A 22,982-nucleotide genomic window follows, 5' to 3' on the forward strand; every position below is an offset into this window, starting at 1 on the left:
AGTAGATGGGTTTAGTGACCTAGCTGGCCCTTTTCATCTCTCTCTACTATGAATCTTTCAGTGAGGGCCCAATCCAACACCTGTTCAGGTCAATGGAAGCCTTTCCACTGACTTCAGCTGATATTGGATCAGGCCTTTATGCCTGGTCCAGTGCTAGCTTCCCTCAGTGCTGTTACTTCTTTCCATCCCTAGGACAGATCCTACGGTACTACTGGGAGGAAGTCGCCAAAATGTAATAGATTTCAATCCAGACAAAAACTGCTTAAACTGTTTGGTTTTGGGGACATTGCCTGAAAAAAATTAAATGTTCTGCTGCTAATAGCTAGAAAGGAGACATCACAAGGAGTTTTAGAAACAACCGAACCATGCATAAGACCATCATCCGATTGCTGAAGATTGTGTGGTCCGTTCCATGCCCCTTTGGCTGTGCTTCCAGAGCAGATGCGTTGCCAAGGCAAGCACTGTGCATCTGGGCTACCGTCCCCACAGCATTTTTACTGGTGCATATAAATACCGAGTAGCATAACATTCCATAGGATAATCGTGAAATACATTTCATTTTGTGCTGTGCATGGAGGTTAGAGACAGAAGAATATCAGTCAATATCATTTCACAAATAAAACTGCTAGTAATACTATAAACGGGAGCCCGTCTTCCAAGGTTTAGGTATTGTCAAAGATTTGATGGACATAAGGGGACCATACATTTTAGTTCTCTCCAGTGGGTTTTTCTAGGTATGCCCACTGTCTTTTACTACCAAGATTTTGGGCCTGATCCTTAGCTGGTGTACATTGATTTACACCAGCTGGAGATCAGCCCCACAATTTCCTGATCAGATGACATATTAACTTTCGTGGCAGAGACCTACAGATCTTTGCACACATTTTTACCACAAAGTAGAGCCATAGAAGGGATTGGTAAAATCTAATAGGACATCTTGACAGAACAAAAAGCAATGGTCTCAAGTTGCAGTGGGGGAGGTCGAGGATGGATATTAGGGAAAAAAACTATTTCACTAGGAGGGTGGTGAAGCACTGGAATGGGTTACCTAGGGAGGTGATGGAATCTCCATTCTTAGGGTAGGTCTATACTTACCTCCGGGTCCGGCGGTAAGCAATCGATCTTCTGGGATCGATTTATCGTGTCTTGTCTAGACGCGATAAATCGATCCCGGAAGTGCTCGCCGTCGACGCTGGTACTCCTGCTCGGCGAGAGGAGTACGCGGCATCGACGGGGGAGCCTGCCTGCCGCGTCTGGACCCACGGTAAGTTCGAACTAAGGTACTTCGACTTCAGCTACGTTATTCACGTAGCTGAAGTTGCGTATCTTAGTTTGAAGTAGGGGGTTAGTGTGGACCAGGCCTTAGAGGTTTTTAAGTCCCGGATTGACAAAGCCTTGACTGGGATGATTTAGTTGGTGTTAGTCCTGTTTTGAGCAGGGGGTTGGACTAGATGACCTCCTGAGGTCTCTTCCAATCCTAATCTTCTATGATCTTGTCTGTAACCCTGTTGGGATGCTCAGCTAGAGATACCCTTTGACCCATTTGAAGTTCACTAGTTTCATAGGGCCAGATGCTAATACCTTACTCACATGGAGTAATACCTTAGCCACAAAAGTGATGTGAAGAGTGGAGGAAATGCATTACAATGAGAGTCTACTGAGCTCAATCTGTTCAGTTTACCAAAAGATTAAGAGGTGATTTGATCATGGTATGTAAGTACCTTAATAAGGAGAAAATAAAAGCTACAAAGGGGCTCTTTAGTAGAGTGGAGAAAGGCAGAATAACAACCAAAGGCTGGAAGCTGAAGCCAGACACATTTAAATTAGAAATAAGGGACAAAGTTTTAATAGGGAGGTTGTTTAACCACTGGAACAAGCTCCCAAGGGAAGTGGTGGATTCTTCATCTCTTAATGTCTTCAAATCAAGCCTGGATGCCTTTCTGGAAGAGAGAGACACAAAATTGCCACACACAAGTTATTGGGCTCAATACAAGGGTAAGGGGTGAAGTGTAATGGTCCGTGATATGCAGGAGGTAAGACTACATGATCTGATGATCCCTTCCGGCCTTAAACTCGGTGAATCTCTGAGGGCTTGTTTACACAGAGCAGCCAAGTGCACTATTCGGGTGTGATTTCTAAAGCGCACTTATGTGTTGTGCTCTAACCAGTCCTTGTAGTTTCTGCTGGTGTGCATTAAAAGTTCCCTCATGCTGTTTGAAACAGGGATTATTTAAAGTGCACTAGAGAGCTTTTAATAAGCGTCAGTCAGCTCCACACAGACCAATTAATGGGCAACATGGTAGTGTGCTCCAGAAGTCACACCCCCATAGTTCACACTGCTGCTCTGTATAGACAAGCCCTGAAATATAATCCATGAATGGTCCTATTGATTTTAATGGGACCCTTTGAGGAGCTGTTACTCAGTGGAAGAATGACACCAGCATCTGACCCAAGGTGAATTACCTGCCCTTTCCATTCTAAATGTAGGTTGTCATTTGTAAAGAGCTAGTGGAAGGAATTGGGACTCAAGGCCATGGTACTTAAGTGAGAATGTTTTATGAACCTAGGGTAAGTGGCAGTGTTATGCTGAAGAAGCTGTTAAGAGTAAGGAAAGAGTATACAAGCCATTACAATGAAATTAGCTGTCTAGTGTTCTTGTAAATAAGTGTCAAGGTGTATGGATGGGCTCTAAAATACCCACTGAGAGCCTTTTCATATTGTATGTATAGCAATCAACACCACACAAGGGAAGGAAGCTCAAACATCTACCAGTTGTTTCAATGATTGAATAATAAACCCTGGGTTTGAACTAACAAATTCACTGCTGATTAATGGTTCCCAATGAGCAATGGTACCAAGTAACAATAAGGAGAAAAATCAGGCCAGCTTCTTAGCTGGTTTAAATCACCTATCTCTGTTGGCTTTAATGGAATTTTGACATTTACAGCGGCTAGGGATCTGGTCTTCTGAATCTAGATTGAGCTTCCCCTCCCATGATCTGTTAGAGAACAATAATTATTATTATTTCTTATTTGAATTGTAGTGGCATATAGGGGCCATAATCATGGACTAGGGCTCCATTGTGCTAGGCACTGCACAAACAAACAAGACAGTCCCTGCCCTGAAGAGCTTATAGTCTAAGACAAGACACAGATGGATACAGAGAGACAGGGAGGACAAAGAAATAAGAAGACAGTACTGATGGGCTGTGGGCTTAGTATACCAGTAGCTGAGCCACTGTTCATTGTTTTGAAGGGATAGTGTCTAGGAATAGGATAGTGTGCCTTTAAATAATTGTGAGCCCTCTGGTGGTGCTCATCACGTTTTATATTGAAAACAGTCAGAATAGAGGGTTCGACAGCTAGGTCTTGCTTGTTAGTGTACAGTTAATAAACATGGTTATATGGGACCCGGCTGTGCCCGTGTGGTTTCTTCACATTTTTGATACGTAAAGAGCAAATGACACAACAGCAGGCATCTCGGCAAAGGAGAGTTTTAAGTAGGGCAATGAGGTGGCTTTGAATAAGAGAGAAAGCATCTTACTACAGTCTTACTTCTGGAAACAGAACATTCACCACAAGAGGGAGCACCAGGAAAGGCTCTGGTCTTTCAAGAGCATGTGCTCTAGATCCTCCTGTCTCATGATCATCAGACTGACTGTGCTGCTCAATATGTGGAAATCACCCACAATTCCCAGGGTGGTGTCTCCATCCACAAAGAACCAGCACAATGGGTCCATGACTGGGGCTCCTACCTACTCCTGTACTACAAAGTATCTATATAGTAAAAATCCAGGACTGTCACCTGTCTCTGTGTTCCTCTGAAGCCTAGAATGTCTGTTGAGTCAGTGTGATGTCCTGGGAACCATAGGCGCTGAGTCCATGGAGCACCCATGGGGAAAAAATGGTGGGTGCTTAGCACCCACTGGTAGCCCCCCTATCAGCACCTCCCCCTGCCACCAGCACCTCCTATCCATGGGCTTGCCCCGCTGATCAGCACCTCTCCCTCCATCCCTGCGTCTCCCGCCCACCACGAACAGTTGTTTTGCGGCGTGCAGGAGGCTGGGAGGGAGGAGAGAGGATGCAGCGTGCTCAGGGGAGGGGGTGGAACTGGGCGGGAAGAGGCAGGGCCTGGGTGGGGCTTTGGGGGAAGGAATGGAGTGTGGGCAGGGCCTGGGGTGGAGCCAGGGGTTGAGTACCCCCCAGCATTTTGAAAAGTCGGTGTCTGTGCTGGGAACAGCTACAAGCATGGTTCAGGGCACTTTTTGTTCAGACTATCACCAGGTTCAATCATCACTGGGATTCGTGGTCTGTTACCATCCAATTTTTAAGTTCTCAGCCATTTAGACATTATGAATTGCATTTGTGAGACAGTAAGGCATGTATCTATGCCATGTCAAGAGTCCTACCCCGTTGTGAGATCAGAGGTAACTCAACCAATCACCACTCAGCCTCTACAAGTAATTTGCATGCAGCAGTTTCATTGGTTGTATGAGGCAGATGGTGCATTACTTGGCCTGACTGCCACACCTTTCAGCTACTAGTAAAAAGTAACATCGTGTACTGCTCCCAACTCATGGGATCCACTTTCATTCAAGGTCCAATAACTCTCAGTGCCATAAGAAAGAAGTTCCATGAAAACAGCCAGTATATAAAGGTACACAGTGAAACAGCATGAAACCAATCATGCTGGGGAGTATGGACACAATAGTTCAATAGAAAAGGTAATATAGAGATCTGCCCACAGGTGTGGGCGTAAGGGAATACTGCATTCTAGTTCCGGCTCTCTGTGGTAGCGGGCAGGCCACTCAACTTGTCTGGCTCAATTTCCTGACCTGTAATCTAGGGATAATAATAATTACTTACCCTACCTCAGAAGGCGGTGAGGATTAATTACTTAATGTTCCTGTTGCGATATATTTATCTTCACATAGTCAATGCCAACTGTAGCAGGAATCAGTTTACAGCGCTCATGCATTCACTGGAGACTATCCCTTCGCAATGTACTTTGCCAAAACCATTTTCTTAAAAATAACTTTTTTTTAAAAAACAACACCACCCTCATAACGATTTGGGTTCTGGCCCAAAACTACTGTTCTCTTTAGGGCTTTAAAAAAAAAACGGCGTTAGAGCTATCTAAATCACATACCTCAGCCGGCATGACAGATTTAATATAGCAGCAATAACTCCCTCTCAGCACATCTCAATCTGTTTGAAATTGAACAGATGAAGCAAAGCAGCTAAAGATTCATTACTGGTATTATTTATATTCTTGGCACTGGTGCATATCCCTTGGTGTGCATGGTGCTGTACAGATAAGGAAGAAAACAAAGTCCCCACACGCCCCCCCACAATCTTACAGTGTGAAATGAGACAAAGTAAAAACAAGGGTTGTGTTACGTCAGCAGACACAGAACATCTAGGTGTAGGCAGCACTAGTTATATTAAGACATTGGCTCTCAACCTTTCCAGACTACTGTACCCCTTGCAGGAGTCGGATTTGTCTTGCGTACCCCCAAGTTTCACCGCACTTAAAAACTAGTTGCTTACAAAATCAGACATCAAAATACAAAAGTGTCACAGCGCACTAGTACTGAACAATTGCTGACTTTCTCATTTTTACCATGTAATTATCAAATAAATCAATTGGAATGTAAATATGGTACTTACAGTTCAGTGGATAGAATATGGAGCAGTATAAACAAGTCCTTGTCTGTATAAAACTTTAGTTTGTTCTGACTTCACTGGTGCTTTTTATGTAGCCTGTTGTAAAACTAGGCAACTATCTAAATGAGTTGATGTACCCCCTGGAAGACCTCTGCGTACCCCCATGGGTATGCGTACCCCTGGTTGAGAAACACTGTATTAAGGTATAATACTCACAGAGGGGGAGTGATTCCCTGCCTACCTCATGGCTGCCCAGAAGCAACTGCTTGTACTCTTCCAATGTCTGAGGGTGCCCAGGAACTGCACCCAAATGGGCTGGTATGCAGCAGTACTGTGTGGTGGCTTGGCTGCCAACTTGGCTAACACCAAGCATTGAACTGGGGCCCTCCAGAGCTAACAGCTTGAGCTAAAGAACCAGCCTCTCTCGTGGGGGCTAACAGAGGGCCACCGAAGTGGACACATAACACACACTGGCCAGTTGGTTACATACTTCTCTGCACAGAGGGAGCTCACCACTAGCACCTGAGGCACACAACAGTTCAAAGCTGAGGCGAGCCCCCACTGTGTGGGGCCTGCCAATGTGTCCAATGCCAGGAGTGGCCTTGGGGACCTCCAGAGAAAAGTACCCGAGTCCTTCCAGTTTGAGGTAAAGAATCAAGTCCCCTGGCTGTGACAGACCCACATCCTCTGTGGATCGAGGCTACCTCATACACGAACCAGTGGGTTACAAGAGCAGAACTGCACTTCTCCTCAGATGCCTTTTTCATCCTCCAGAATCCCAGCTTTCGTTGTCTTTGAGAAGTCAGCCTCTGTCTGTTAGAGTTGTGAAAAAAATCTCGAACACGTGAACCAAGTGTAACTGGGGCAACAATGTCAGCCTGAGTGTGCAGACAGCCTGAAACAAGAGCTCTGAGAGGAGTCAACTGCCCCATTCGTCCTAGTGGGTGCTAACTCACATGGCAATGGGGACACTTAAAATGCCACCAGTGTTAATTATTTTGCTGCTGAAAGGAGAGGAAGTATCATAGTATGAAGATCTATGCAGTCTACTCAGACTGACAGCTCATTTTGACACCATGAGTGTCCAGTCAAGAAGGACCGAAGCCCAATGATTCGAGCAGGGCCCAGCAGGGCATCTGAGTCCCTATCAAGGAGGAGCCAAAGCCCAGGAACCAAGCAGAGCACCTGAGCCCTACGGAGGGAAAGCCAAGCCTGAGGTGCACAGCAGAGCATCCACAATCATATTTTGAACAACTACACAACCAGCCTAAGAACAACATCTAATTTGGTCATGTCAAATGGGCAGAGCTATGTTTTTTCTTAGCAATTCCACCCCTGCACAACAAGGTCACTGAAAAATCGGGTTTTAAAAGGGTGTGTGTACAAACAGAGGTAGGTAGATGGGGCGTAACATTAAAGTACCCCAAGCTGGGTTGCTTTAGTATTGTCTAGATGCACATTTATTTAATCGCTTGCAGTTGCACTATAGAGTGATCTGCGTCTGGTGAATGTGAGGTAAGTAGGGTTGGTGGAAAGCTAGCCAAAAGAAGTTGAGTTTTCAGAGCTTGTCTCTCAGACTTTCACCAACAGAAGTTGGTCCAATAAAAGATATTACCTCACCCGTCTTGTTTCTCTACTATCCTGGGACTGACATGGCTCCCAAACACTTGAGTTTTCACAGGAAGGAGGAGAGCCAGGTTGCTCTGGACTGGAACTGTAGTGTGAAAAAGTCACAAGGTTATGAGTGGTAGAAGGAGCTGAAGGGCCAGATTCTCAGCGGGTGTAATTGACGTAGCCCCATAGTATGGATCTTGATTTACACCGGCTGGGGATCTGGCCCAAAGAGATTAATGAGGCAGAATGAATTAGCAAAATGTTGTTCATGTTAGTTCACTCCACACTGAAAGGGTCACTGATATTTTGACTACACTTACCCCAGAAAACCCCAAACAGGGATCAGAGACCCATCATGCCTGGCACAAACAAATATCACCTCCACAGTTTCTGCCCCAGAGAGCTCACAATCTCAGATTTAGACAATACAGAACAAGTGAATAAACAGACAAGGGAGCAGTGAGGGGAAGTAGGCACAAGGGGGGGGGGGGGGTCCCGGTAGTCACAGGGGAGGTGTCAGCTGTCTTTAGGATTACTCTATCACAAAGGTTTCTCTGATTTTTTCTGATTTCCTGGACAGACATCAGTCTCTGCCAGTGTTAACAGCAAGCTCTGGGCTCTCTTAGCAGACTAGAGGGGGAACTTTCTCCTCTTGACTGAAGGCAAGATGGCCTAGTCTGGCGTTTTTTCAATTGCTTTAAAGCTCATTGTCTTTGTGAACTCCATCCACTTAGTTGGCAGCTGGCCTGCTGCTAGTCAGCCTCTGAGCCAGCCCGCATTTCCTCCAGCCATGCCGCACCGCTTCTCGGACTCTAGCGAGTACGCGCAGCAGAGTCCAATGGTTATAATTAGAGCTTGGCAGCTGCCCATTCAGATTACCAGGAGGAAGGGAAATCTAGAGCACCCATCCAAATGAAGCGCAGAGATTGCATCCTGAAGCCTAAAACGAGGAGCAACATAGATCTCCGGGGTTTTCCCTTGGAATGCACTGTGCAGGTGTTGACCAGCACAGGCAGCATTTCTAGGAAGGCGTGGTCTGCTCTGCACCGTATGTGTGCTCTTGGGATAGCTTTGTCTGCATTTTAAAGTGAATATGCAAAGCACATAGGTGCTGGGAAGTAGGAGTTCTGGGGGTGCTGCTGCACCCCCTGGTTTGGAGTGGTTTTCATCACCTACAGGGTTTCCAGTTTGGTTCAATAGCTCTCAGCACCCCCACTCTACAAATTGTTCCAGCACCCCTGGCAAAGCATCCATTCCCCTTTTTCCAGCTTCCCCAGTGCTTTTATTTCCCTTGCATGTTTTAAAACGTTCCTGTAAGTCTACTGTGCACTTCGATCAGGGGATGCCATTGTCTTTGACTGTGGGATTTCCCCATCACGCCCGGTGACATGACAAATCACAGCTGGAGTGTCAGGTCTTTGAGGCAGAGTGCAGGTCGCTAGTCGCAGTGCTCGCGTGGAAGGATTGGAGAGGGTATGTTTTCAGTGCACAGTCAATTTTCTTCTGATTACACCCCCGCCATCCGCAGTGATACTCGCCTGAAATGTCACATTTTCAGTGATGGGTTTAAAATCTACTTGAGCCAACAGCATGGGACAGATTCTCCCCTCACAGCGGTGTAAATCAGGAGGAAAATCAGACCCGATCAGACCATAATAAGCTGCTAACTCCAAAGATTAAAGTGTGTCCCCGTCCTTCACTGTGTCTCCAAAGATGGGGCTGTGGGGTCAGAAGCAGAACAGAAAGACTGGCTATGTCTAGTTCAAAAAGGAACTGGATAAGCTCCTGGAGGATCGGTCCATCAATGGCTATTAGCCAGGATGGTGTCCCTAACCTCTGTTTGCCAGAAGCTGGGAATGGGCGACAGGGGATGGATCACTTGATGATTCCCTGTTCTGTTCATTCCCTCTGGGGCACCTGGCATTGGCTACTGTTTGGAAGACAGGATACTGGGTCAGACCAATGGTCCATCTAGTATACTGGGCTAGATGGACCTTTGGTCTGACCCAGTATGGCCGTTCTTATGTCCTCACTGACAGAAAAGGGGAGTTGTCACTGGGTGGGGTGACTGATGCACCTTCGCTATCCTGGTTTAGAAACATAGTGGAGACAAGGCCCTGTAGTCTTACTGCCAGGTAAAGTAGATGAGGTCAACCAATTGAATTAGCTGGAGTACTGTGTCCAGTTCTGGGCACCGCATTTTAAAAAAGATGTGGAGAAATTGGAAAGGGTCCAGAGAAGAGCAACAAGAATGATTAAAGGTCTTGAGAACATGACCTATGAAGGAAGGCTGAAAGAATTGGGTTTGTTTAGTTTGGAAAAGAGAAGACTGAGAGGGGACATGATAGCAGTTTTCAGGTATTTAAAAGGGTGTCATAAGGAGGAGGGAGAAAACCTGTTCACCTTAGCCTCTAAGGATAGAACCAGAAGCAATGGGTTTAAACTGCAGCAAGGGAGGTCTAGGTTGGACATTAGGAAAAAGTTCCTAACTGTCAGGGTGGTTAAACACTGGAATAAACTGCCTAGGGAGGTTGTGGAATCTCCATCTCTGGAGATATTTAAGAGTAGGTTAGATAAATGTCTATCAGGGATGGTCTAGACGGTATTTGGTCCTGCCATGCGGGCAGGGGACTGGACTCGATGACCTCTCGAGGTCCCTTCCAGTCCTAGAATCTATGAATCTAGTTTTAAGATGGAGCTTGATGAATGGGGTAATATGCTGGAGTTCCCTGTAATAGTAAGGAACTGGACTCAACGGGCTAGGAGGTCCTACCTCCCTATGTCACCACAGGTGGGTGGGTAGGTATAGTGCTGCTGATTCTGCCTAGTTACTTTGGGATAGACACTACAAGTGCCTTGTCTCCACTTTGGATTTCACAGTGAGCTGAAACAACGAGGAGCACTTGTGGCGCCTTAGAGACTAACACATTTATTTGGGTATAAGCTTTCGTGGGCTAAAACCCACTTCATCAGATGCACGGAGTGGAAAATACCGTAGACAGGTATATATACACAGTTCAGTGAGCTGAGTATCCCGCATTCATTATCTTGCTATAAAAAACCCACCTTTGAGTGACTGAAGACAGCCTCCGCAGCCCCAAGTGCAATGGATATTCTCTGTTAATACCCCCTTGTAAGGCTACTGACAGTCTCTCTATTTGCCTAGCTGTGGGTGGCTTGTGTTTGCTAGTCAAACTTGGTATTCAAAATTCCTCCTGCCCCCTCTTGCAACCAGGAAATGACAACAACTCTGCTTCCTTCTCACTTATACCTTCACTTGGGCATGAAGAGTACAAGAGGGAATGAAAAGACCAGATATGACAATTCAAAGGTGCCCTGTAAATACCTGTTGTAACATTATAGGGATTTGCGATTTGGTGCTGTAGCAGATGGTCTTGCTGCTTATTATCTGCTTTTCCATGAATTAGATCTTGGTGTAATGTTGCGTGTCTGCTGCGATGCAATTCGTTTTAGATGCTGAATATAGCACTAGTAGTCTGTCTCTCTGCCTGATTTATTTCTTAGGCGTAGCTCCTGCCTACAGGCTATGCTTGTGTAAGCAAATAAAACATGATTATTACATGATACCCAAACATTATACCTATTGATAGATTTAAGTTGTCTGATATGAATAAAGTCTATGCACACACCAATAAAAATAGTCTCAGGGAATAAATTAAAATGGACAATTCGTTCTCTTCAATGAATGCTATATACTGAGAATTCATCTACTGTGAACTTCATTTTTATTTAGTCAACTTTATTTGTCCAAGTCACTGTTTTCTTTCTTAAAAGAAAACAAATTTTGAGTTGCATTAAAAAGAAATACCAGACTGAGGACTCTATAAGACAGGGAAATCCCCTACTAATCTGTGGATAGATTCATGATAGACAGTGCCAGATTTACCTAGACTTATAAGGACTGATTCACCACTGTCTTACTTCAGTTTTAAGTTGATATAACACCATTGCAATAATTGTTTGTCACTTTCAATAGCAGTGGCACTCTATCAGAACTAGTCTGCTTTTCCAAGGAATTTTATTGTGTTCTTCTGCAATACACCAGCCATAGCTGAATGCACCAGTGGAAGGGTTAACAAAGGAATGGGCATAGCATTACATTGATCGTCCTGAATCACAACCATCTTCTGAAGACTTGGCACACACATTGTGTGTGTCTACGAAAAGGTTTTTAAAAACGTGTGTGTTATGGCAGCTCTTAGGAAATAGCAGTCTTCAAAAGTAACTCTTTCCAGTGACAGAGATTTAATATATTACCGAAGATGACATAATGCATGTCTAGATAGGGGAAGTACCATGGGACCAAGCTGTTAATGATTATGAATCAAAATAATAGCACTGAACAGATGAAAAGGTTGAGGAGTTTTTCCCACATGCTGGCTCCACAATGACGTCCTCTGCAGAATCTGGTGACCAGGAACAAAAATCATTTTGTCCTCCTGTAAATTTACCCGGCACTCAGGCATTTCTCAAGAGCAAAGAAATTGGGTATCACTGCTGTGTTCCACCTCAGAGGTGGCTGCATTTCAGTGCTGACGACTGACTTCCTGTATATGTACAGGGCCACATACTCAGCTGGCATAAATTGGCACAGCTTCATTGCCCCTAGGGTTATGCTGATTTACATTAGCTAATTATGTAGACAATCACCATACACACAAATTTATCCCTACCTCTGCATTTCACAATGTGTCCTGTTTTCTGTGTCTGTCTTTTAGACTGCAAACTCTTCAGGGCAGGGACTATCTTTATATTTGTAGATTGCACAGCCTCAAGCACAACAATAAAATGGCAGGTACCATCCTCCCACCCTTCAGTAGCTGCAGTGGAACGGTCCATTGCTACAGAACTTTTTACAGTACACAAGGATGAAATCTGTGTCCCCGTTCATACAGTTAGGGTTAAGAATGTCCAGCAAGTTGAACTATCTGCTTGGCAGGTGAATGACCTCCGAATGCTTTGTCCTGTAACCCCGAGCGCCTTCACATGTTCTGCTGCTGTAGCTCCTTGTCTGGACACTCCCAGCCAGCCTACAAGCATTCATTGAGCATCTGTGTATGTTGAGCAGCCCTGATTTGGCAACAATGACTTCAGCAGCCTGCTTGTGATACCACAGTCGCACTCTGGTCTTCACCTGCCTTGGTTAGTACTAACTAAGTGACCCCAACATACCCCCAGTCCTGCAATCCCTCAAAGCCGTCTGCCCTGAAACGTCTAGCCCTCTCCTGGAACATTCAGAGGAACAGTAGGGTCTGTTTCTCCTTTAAAGAAATGTAAGAGCAGCAACTTCTTGCTTTAACTGGAGCTAACAATCACCTCAATTCAAACACAGCCCTGGGTTGGTTTAGATTAAAAGTAAACCATGTTTATTAGCCACAAGAGATAGGCTTTAAGTGAGTTCAAGTGCAAGGGATAAAAACAAAATGATTAGAAGGAAATAAAAGTAAAATGTGCTTTCTAGTGGCTAAGACTTAACTCAAGTTACAGAGAGAGTTTGTTCAAGGTAGATTTCTTACCAATCTTTCTCCTTTCCAGCCATTGCTGATGTTTTTACTCTCAGGCTCTTCCACGGAAGTGCAAGGTACTGGTTTCCCTTGTTTTTCTAGCTGAAAGATTTTTGCCTAAGTAGATTTTTCATTTACATTCAATTCCCAGAGACTTTAACCCTCTTGGCTGAAGAACCCATCTTTCTCAGCTTGCAAGAATGCTGGGCCCTTGTCCTTGTCCAGTGATAGATGCCAAGGTGACTTCTTCTCTTTCCTTATATCTCTCCAAACTCACTGTTGTGTCCTCAGACTCAGGACGTTCTTTCCTTCCTGTTGACTTCCCATCCCCTGCTGATTCTTATGTAAATAGGGCTTCCATTGTCTTTGATACACCTTGTTCCGTTGCCTCCCCTCCTGTCTGGGAGAAAACTTGTCTCTCCTTTTGCTTGGTCACAGACTTTGAAGCATAATATCAGTGAGTATCCATAATTCCTTCCATAATATGAATATCTATATTTCACAATGATATTAATCACCCCTGTGGCAGTAGCTTTCATAAAAGACCTAACTTAATATACTTTTATAATACAGTAATATTGCATACAATCTGTTGGTTCAATTGCTTACCATTTGGCTTTCAGACCCCTGCAAGTGGCTATCTCCCATGCTTGCTAGGTTGAAGGCTTTGTTTACCTTTCTATGTAAATGTGCCTTCGTTGTCTCTGCCTGATGAACAGCCTGGTCAGACAAACAAATGCACATTCCTTTATCGAAGGCAGACTGGGCTTGTGCATTGCTTGCCAAACACATTTTAAGAACATTATTCTAGCACAAATTCCTAACTCTGTACATACCTCACACAAAACTATTAATGATTAGTGAGATATTAGTTTTCCAGTGATATCTTACATGACATCTTTTAGATACAGATTAGGACAAGAGGGTGTTAGGTGTAGTGAGTATGTCAGGCCTGACAAGAGTTGCTGACACAGGGTAAAAAGCAACAGAGAGTCCTGTGGCACCTTTAAGACTAACCGACGTATTGGAGCATAAGCTTTCGTGGGTGAATGCCCACTTCGTCAGATGCATGTAATGGAAATTACACAGGGTAGTGACCCACCAGCGGGTCTCTGTATCACACAGAGAAATGTAGAACAGAATCAAGCCTCCTTAGGTATGTTGAGAAGAAGCTCAGTTTTAAGTGAGTCTGGCTAGCTCAGTTGGTAGAGTATCACATTTTTAATCTGAGGGTCCAGGGTTCAAGTCCCTAGTCAGGTAATAAACTACTCACCAAGATCTTAAAAATCTGTCTTTCTGGAGTCCTCTTTGATATTACTTTGGTGGGAGGGATAGCTCAGTGGTTTGAGCATTGGCCTGCTAAACCCAGGGTTGTGAGTTCAATCCTTGAGTGGGGCCATTTAAGGATCTGGGGCAAAAATGTGTCTGGGGATGGGTCCCCCTTAGAGCAGGGGGTTGGACTAGATGACCTCCTGAGGTCCCTTCCAACCTTGATATTCTATGATTCTAAGGCATCACACTTTGGGTCACAGGTAATGACAGTGGCCACTGGACACTTTATGAAAAGATCTGTAATGATGCCTCAGAAATTTTTGCTACCATCAGTCTTTCAGCTCATCAGCACTCAAAAGAGCAGATAATGTTAACAGGATGAGTTGGCAAGCATCAATGTGTTTTGCACATAAAAGTGATACATTGGCTGGAGGTGTTGGGCTAGATGACTTAATGGAGCTTTTCCATCTTTAATGCTTATGGTTCTCCAAAGGTGGTTTCAAAGGCAGCATTGCAATATCTCATCCCCTTTGGGTAGGTGAGTGGGTTGTATGCTCTCTGCAGTGAGTCATCCTCATCTTGTTTAACTGCAAAGTACATTTTTTTGTTTATTTACGAGTTCCAGATCTGTCTGTCTGATGATGCATGCAGCCCATAAACTTCAGTGCACCGGCTCTCCGTACTTCCCAGTAAAGGCCTGCCAAGTGGAGGGATGTGAAAGGAGATAACTCTACAGGATGTCAGGTATGCAAAGAGATTTTGCGGATCACAACTGTCCAGAGATCTGTGTTACCCATGTTATCCCATGCAGATGGAACCAAGCTTCTACCCTTCCAGCATTACAAAGGGTCGGACAGATTAGTATATCCTCAGTCCCAAATGAAAGCCACAGAACAGAGCAGCTTAGAAGAGAGAAAATGATATTAATCTACACAGACTTTGAAGTTAAAAAAAATAATTCATTGTAAATCAAAGCTTACTTGTTGGGCCATAGTCACTTAAGGCCCCATTTCAGGGAGGCATTTAAGCCTATTTCAGCTTTAGCATCTGCTCAGGGTCTATTGAAGTCAACGAGGAAAAAGCATGTATTTATAGGTAAGTTCGTTCCTGCACAACGATTGATTTAAACATGTGCTTTGGTGCATTCCTGATTGGAGCTCAAAGATGGCCCAAGTAATAATAATATAGTATATGGAGATATACCTATCTCATGGAGCTGGAAGGGACCCTGAAAGGTCATTGTGTTTAGCCCCCTGCCTTCACTAGCAGGACCAAGTACTGATTTTTGCCCCAGGTCTCTAAGTGGCCCCCTCAAGGATTGAACTCACAGCCCTGGATGTAGCAGGCCAATGCTTAAACCACTGAGCTCTCTCTCCCTACCAACATAGACAACTATAATCACATCTCCATGCACCAGTAAGGCCGCAGGTAGGCTTCAGCTCAAGAGAGGGCAGGTGTTGTTACCACTGTTCCCCTCCCTCAGCATTCCTTCACCTCTCATTAGAGCTACAGCTACAGCAGAGCCAGTTCAGTCAATACGTTCAAGCACAGAGCTTCAGGAAGCCGCTGGGTTATGGGCAATTCACTAGGGCGACCATTAGCTCTTCACTCTTCAGTGCATATGGGGTGGAGCACAAGCTGCTCAATGCTCACTGGGAGTGACAACAACTTGAGCACCCATCCACTGCCAACACAATCGCCTCTCAACCGTAGGACCCTCCGCTAGGGTATAGGCCAGCAGAACCCCCAGCAGGGTGAACCTAGCTGCGAGGCTTCGCTCAGCAAGGAAATTCAATTGCTCCTGAAGAACTGCTTTGCTTTACCAGTGCGGTTCTGTGTGTGTGTGTGTGTCTGTCTGTGTGTGCGTGCACGCACACAACTGGGCTCCATTGGCTTTCCAAAGGTGACACCACAAAATGTGCAACACACTACGTAAGAGCATAAGAACGGCCATACTGGGTCAGAACAAAGATCCATCTGGCCCAGTATCCTGTCTTCCGACAGTGGCCAATGCCAGGTGCCCCAGAGGGAATGAACAGAACAGGCAACCATCAAGTGATCCTGTTGCCCATTCCCAGCTTCTGGCAAACAGAGGCTACGGACACCCTCCCTGCCCTCAACAAGCCCTGATCCCTTTTGTGTGGCAGCAGGCTGTAACTCTCCTTTCATAATTCACTTAACAATAGTGCTCTGTGTTAAAAGTCAATATTTGCTTACACATTAATGATTGTGGTGCCACACACAGAAGCCCTTTTAAAGGTGATGCTCTTTTCAGTTGCAACAAAGCAAGCGTGTGCTGCAATTTGCATAATAGCACTGTTTAATTAGACACGCTGTGCCCATTAGAACGTTGTTTCCTTACACACTTCCTGGGTCACGGCTGGGCATGCGGTACCTTTGCAGAGTCCTTCTCAAGACCACTAAGTATATAGAGTCTCAGGTATTCCAGGACATAACCTGAATGGCGTTCTAATGACCCCGTGGGGCTGGGGAGTCAATAAGCATATTGCGCTCTTCCCACTCTACCAATAGCTGGTATGGTGTTGGGCGCACTACGCACATAGAACTGCTGCCTTTCAGATGAGATGTAAAAGGTCCCAAGCGATGGAACGTTATCTCACACCTTCTCATATGTCGCTGTAATGTGCAGCATATCTTAAAAGAGAGATAGTCTAGTGCCTACTGTCGCCGTTGCAGGGGTGACTGCACCTGTATTCCTCCTTCGTGGTCCCTTGAGGGCACCCAGTCAAGGTTTCAGGTTCCCAGCCACCATCTCTCTTGGGTGGAGACTTTCATCTCTCTCTCTCCTGACCAGGGCTTTTAAGTCTGGACAACTCCTGCCATACACTGATATTCCCAGCAAGCCAGTCAGCCTATAGGCCAGCCACTATGTGGTGCTTTCTCCCCGAGGACAATGGCAGTATTTTCACCAGTGATCACACAGCTCTTCCAAAGCAAAGTACATTTATTCTCAAGGCAAAAGCATTACAGTGAAAACATATACAAAACAATAAAGAGATTTAAACATACCAGAAATCACCCATCGGTCTTATAAAAAGCAACAGAGGGTCCTGTAGCACCTTTAAGACTAACAGAAGTATTGGAGCATAAGCTTTCGTGGGTGAATGCCCACTTCATCAGACGCAAGTAATGGAAATTTCCAGAGGCAGGTATAAATCAGTATGGAGATAACGAGGTTAGTTCAATCGGGTAGGGTGAGGTGCTCTGCTAGCAGTTGAGGTGTGAACACCAAGGGAGGAGAAGCTGCTTCTGTAGTTGGATAGCCATTCACAGTCTTTGTTTAATCCTGAGCTGATGGTGTCAAATTTGCAAATGAACTGGAGCTCAGCAGTTTCTCTTTGGAGTCTGGTCCTGAAGTTTTTTTGCTGTAAGATGGCTACCTTTAGCAGTGTAAAAACACTGAAGAACCTATCTAAAGACTATTTATAGATGCGAATCCATGAAATGATAGTACTCCAGAAATTTGTGATTAATCTCCATGTTTGTCTCTTAATAGTGTTTGGCTGCTATGACCACCCCTCACAATATTAGTATTAACATTTGTGTGTGCAGATGCCATGGTGATATCTAAACAGATAGACAAAGAGGTGGCTAGATAACAATATCAGTATCAGGAAAACATCGTCCTGTGTGAATGGGATAAGTCCAATGGAAAGCCCAAGGTTCATACACACCGACTTCGAGAATCCAGACCCAAACTTCACAGCAAGATCCTTTTCTCCACAATGGGCTGAACCAAAATCCCAGCTCCTGAATCAGGGTCCAGCTTTGATCAGGGATCTGAACAAATCCTGGTCCCACCTCTACAGAGAAACATCGGGGCGTCTATAACACACACATGACAGTATCAATACCATCAGTGCGCCGTGGTATCAACACTATGGAAACAACGCAATAGCAATGCCACAAATAGCAATATTACACATTGTATCATCAGTAAGCACAGACAGTCAGAAGCAACAAGAACTGGAGCTACACAGAGCCATTTGCCATCTGGGTGCTTGGAAAATGATGAGACACGGCTGATCAAATTCATCTCCGATGTCACTCCAGTGAAGTCACGGGAACGGCACGAGGGGTTAACTAGCCACGAGACTTCAACCGGGTCTTTATAAAACTAGGGCTAGAGCCTCAGCTGGTGTAAATCAGCAAACTCCACTGACATCAAGCTGCTGGCTCAGAATCTAGCCCAGAGACTTTAGTTCCAATAAGCAGTGAAATCGCTGAAGGGCAAAAGAATGTTTGAGTAAAAAGGACCAGGCTCATCTGGGGAGGAGGGGTGAGGCGTCATTGCTGCCCTTTGTCAGGACAGCTGGGCAACTGGCTGGAGTAGGAGCAGGAGCAGTGTATCTGAACTACTGGGCATCTGGGAGTATTCCCAACAAGGTAACAACAGTGAGCAGACTGGAGTGGCTGCTTTCATTAGGTGCCTCTATCCCTGCCTTGGGGTCCCCTTGATTGTGGATTGGCTGGACCCTTAGGACTCACAGGGAATTACCTCTGATGACTCATCAGGCTCAGAACATGCACCCCACCCTTCATGCAAAAAAACCCAGCATCCAAAGTAGATCCAGGGCTGACACTGACCCTGTGCAGAGGGGCCAGTGCCATTTTGGGAACCTAAGTTATGTTAAGTTCTACTCTGAGGACCTTAGTGATATTTAAAGGGAGAGCAGAGGAATGGCCAGTCTGGATCAGACCCATGGTCCATCTAGTCCCATATTGTGTCTCCAGCATTGGCTACCAGCAGATGCTTGGAAGGTGCAAGAAACCCCACAGCAGGCAGTTATGGGATAAGCGGCTGTTTCTCCACAGTGCCCCCTTGGGGTGTGAGAGGGTCCTCATTCACTCAGCCTCTCATCATGGAGATCCAGGCAGTTAGCAGCACAGGCGCTGACTTTTGTTTTTGCTGGTGGTTGCTCCTCTCTGCACCCCCAACCTCAGGGGGGGAGAGACTGAGCAGGGACAGGGCCTCAGGGCAGAGCGGTGGGCAGGGCCTCAGAGGAAAGAGGCTGAGTGGGGGCCAGGCCTTGGGGTGGAGTGGTGGGCGGGGTCTTGGGGGAAGAGGCTGAGCAGGGACAGGGCCTTGGGGCAGAGAGCAGGCAGAGTGGGGGGGGGCAGGGCAATGGTCCAGGTGCAGGGGCTCAAAAAGATTAATCCAGCCTGCAGGTGCTGAGCATTGCCAATTTATTTTTCAGTGAGTGCTTGTGCCCAAGAAAAACAAACAGTCCCAAACATGCTGCAGGCCTCCTTTGGGGATGTCCTGGCAAGCCGCAGTGTGTGGTTGGTACACCACTTCACACAGCTCTGTCACCCCTTCCTGTCCAGTGTGGGGTTTGTATACCACTTCACACAGCTCTGTCACCCCTTCCTGTCCAGTGTGGGGTTTGTACACCCCTTCACACAGCTGTCACCCCTTCCTGTCCAGTGTGGGGTTTGTACACCCCTTCACACAGCCCTGACACCCCTTCCTGTCCAGTGTGGGATTTGTACACTCCTTCACACAGTTCTGTCACCCCTTCCTGTCCAGTGTGGGGTTTGTACACCCCTTCACACAGCTCTGTCACCCCTTCCTGTCCAGTGTGGGATTTGTACACTCCTTCACACAGTTCTGTCACCCCTTCCTGTCCAGTGTGGGGTTTGTACACCCCTTCACACAGCTCTGTCACCCCTTCCTGTCCAGTGTGGGATTTGTACACCCCTTCACACAGTTCTGTCACCCCTTCCTGTCCAGTGTGGGGTTTGTACACCCCTTCACACAGCTCTGTCACCCCTTCCTGTCCAGTGTGGGATTTGTACACCCCTTCACACAGCTCTGTCACCCCTTCCTGTCCAGTGTGGGGTTTGTACAGTCCTTCACACAGCTCTGTCACCCCTTCCTGTCCAGTGTGGGGTTTGTACACCCCTTCACACAGCTCTGTCACCCCTTCCTGTCCAGTGTGGGGTTTGTACACCCCTTCACACAGCTCTGTCACCCCTTCCTGTCCAGTGTGGGGTTTGTACACCCCTTCACACAGCTCTGTCACCCCTTCCTGTCCAGTGTGGGATTTGTACACCCCTTCACACAGCTCTGTCACCCCTTCCTGTCCAGTGTGGGATTTGTACACCCCTTCACACAGTTCTGTCACCCCTTCCTGTCCAGTGTGGGGTTTGTACACTCCTTCACACAGCTCTGTCACCCCTTCCTGTCCAGTGTGGGGTTTGTACAACCCATCATATTACTTATGAGGAAAATTTCTTCCTAATCCCCAATAATTGGAAGTGGTTTTATGCCCTGAAGCAAAAATATTTATATCCCTTCCAGTGTTGCCTAATCTGTTGATTGTGTATTGATTATATTGATCACTTAAGAATCCCCAATTAGCATGCGGTGGTTTGGCAGGGGCTAGTCCCAAGATCAGGCCTAGAGTTATTAGAATTGCTGTTAATTTGGGAGCCCTGATGTTCAGGGGTGCAACACTCACACTTAGAAAAACCTTCTTTATTAACACAATTAGTAAAAGCACTAACACGCCCAGCATCAGTACAATTGTAATCTCAGTCCATGCTTGTGGAGACCTCAAAATGATGAGACAGGCAATCAGCCATGAAGGGCCTATCCGATCTCTGGCATGCCAAAACATCCCAATGGCCTAGGCCATGGTCAGCCTTGTTATAGGGATTGATGGCCACCAGGAATATTCATAAGGGTGTCCAACCTCCTCTAGCCATAGCTAAACTTTCCCACCCTAATAGTGTTGAGGTGTTCTCCTCCTATCGGTTATGGGGGAGGGATAGCTCAGTGGTTTGAGCATTGGCCTCCTAAACCCAGGGTTATGAGCTCAATCCTTGAGGGGGCCATTTGGGGACTTGGGGTAAAAATCTGTCTGGGGATTGGTCCTGCTTTAAGCACAGGGTTGGACTAGATGACCTTCTGAGGTCCCTTCCAATCCTGATAGTCTATGATTCTAGTATATGAATTAGCTTAAACTTACTAGCATAGACATTTGCTGGTTACTATGGCGATCTTGCATTTGAACACCCTCTGATGGTCCTATCCTAAAATAACCAAACTAACTGACATTCAACCATCATTCTGAGGTTATTTGTCAGCAGTTTTATCATCCTTGTTTATCATAGCATTATGTGTTGTGCTATCTTGTGACTTAAGGTCACTTCTGATTAACTTACCTATGCTAAGGCTTATAGGCCTCATATTGTTATGCTAAATTCTAAGTTCATTTCTTACAGGCTTGAGCCTGTAGGTCTCTTGCATTGCTGCCTTATGCCTATATCTTATCTCTATACTTACAGATTACACCAGAACTCCTGGTCTTGTTAATCCTTGGTATTAACTCTGAATGTTATTGTTAACTTTATAAGGGTCCAATCTTTAGAGAATCTGCCCTGGGTGGACACAAAAATTTAGATCCGCATCTGATGTGCATCCGTGATAATTTAACTTGTATCCGACCTGCAATTGGTATTCCACCTTTTATATGTATCTGCATCCGCACCCACCCCAGAACCCCATCTCACTGTTAGAGTCTGCGCAGATACAAAAATTTGGATCTGCATCTGATCTGCAAAGATGATAAACAATATAATTGTATCCACGGAAGAGGATATCTGTGGATATAAAGAGGATATCCACAGATTTGCAGGGCTCTAAACTCTTGACCTCCATTATATCTTGTGACAATGAGTTCCACAGGCTAATGGTGTGGAAAAATATTATTTCCTTTTATCAGTTTTAAACTCAATACCACTCATAGGTTTTAAGGGCAGAAGGGATCATCAAATCACCCAGTCTGACCTCTTGTATAACACAGGGTATAAAATTTCATCCAGTTACTCCTATACAGAGCCCAATCATTTGTGTTGGACTAAAGCATTTCTTTCAGAAAGGCATCCAGTCACAACTTGAAGACTTCATGAGCTGGAGAGTCCACCACTTCCTTTGGTGGTTTGTTCCAATGGCTAATACCCCTCGCCTTTTGACTTATTTCTAATTTGAATTTTTCTGGCTTTAATTTCAAGTCACTGATTCTTGTTCTGCCTTTCACTGCTAGATTAAAGTACACTTTAGTACCCAGTACTTTTCCCCTGTGAAGGCACTTATATACCATAATCAACTCACCAATCGATAAACTAAACAGATTGAACTCTTAAATCTCTCACTGTCAGGCATTTTCTCCAGTCCGTGAATCATTTTTGTGGCTCTTCTCTGCAGCCTCTGCAGTTTTTCAACCTCCTTGGTAAAATGTGGACACCTGGACGCAGTATTCTTGTACAAGTCTCACCAATGCTATATATAGCACTTTGGTTTCATTAAATGTCTCCTCATTCCTATATTATGAGAATGGGTCAATAAACATGCCCTTTCTAGTTGTATGAGCCTTCTTTTAAGAAAAGAACATTTTGATTTGCAGGGGGCATTTTAAGAGGTTCAGCAGACGATGCATGTTGACGGGCCCTGGAAGGGAAAGTTGATGGCCGAAGAGTGAGAGGCAGAAAAAGAAGCTCTTGGAGGACAACGCGGTATCCCAGGTGGCTCAAAAGGACTATTCATCCACAAAGAGATTAAGAGAGGACCGTACAGAATGGGCTACCACGGTTGCAAACCTCTAGTAATGGAGAAGCCATATAAGAAGAAGATGAGCTTTTCAACATCTTATGGCACTGTATGTGCTTTGCTTGAGATTGCAGGAAATTTTTCATTTTGTGTTTCCCTTGACTACAATGTATCAAAAGACTTTTTGATTTTGAAGGAGCAACTTGTTTGAAAGAAGATTAATTCTGCTTAACCTAGGTTTTCAGGTTTTATTTGAGAGAGATTAATTTGAACTACTTATGTCCACTGATGAGTTAGTTCTACATGAACTGTATTAATGGGGTAAAATGT

The 22,982-nt window shown here is 45.3% G+C and overlaps 1 long non-coding RNA gene across 1 annotated transcript in view; it reads left to right on the top strand.

Annotated features, from left to right (window-relative positions):
* LOC101953765 (uncharacterized) overlaps positions 1 to 22,982 on the top strand; it is a 31,099-nt gene that overhangs the window by 3,246 nt on the left and 4,871 nt on the right. The window contains exon 2 of the long non-coding RNA XR_255168.4: positions 14,703 to 14,821. This is a non-coding gene — a long non-coding RNA (uncharacterized LOC101953765). The remainder of the gene's footprint in view (positions 1 to 14,702; positions 14,822 to 22,982) is intronic.

Source organism: Chrysemys picta, chromosome 2, assembly GCF_011386835.1.
Source record: "Chrysemys picta bellii isolate R12L10 chromosome 2, ASM1138683v2, whole genome shotgun sequence".
Lineage (NCBI taxonomy): Eukaryota > Metazoa > Chordata > Testudines > Emydidae > Chrysemys > Chrysemys picta.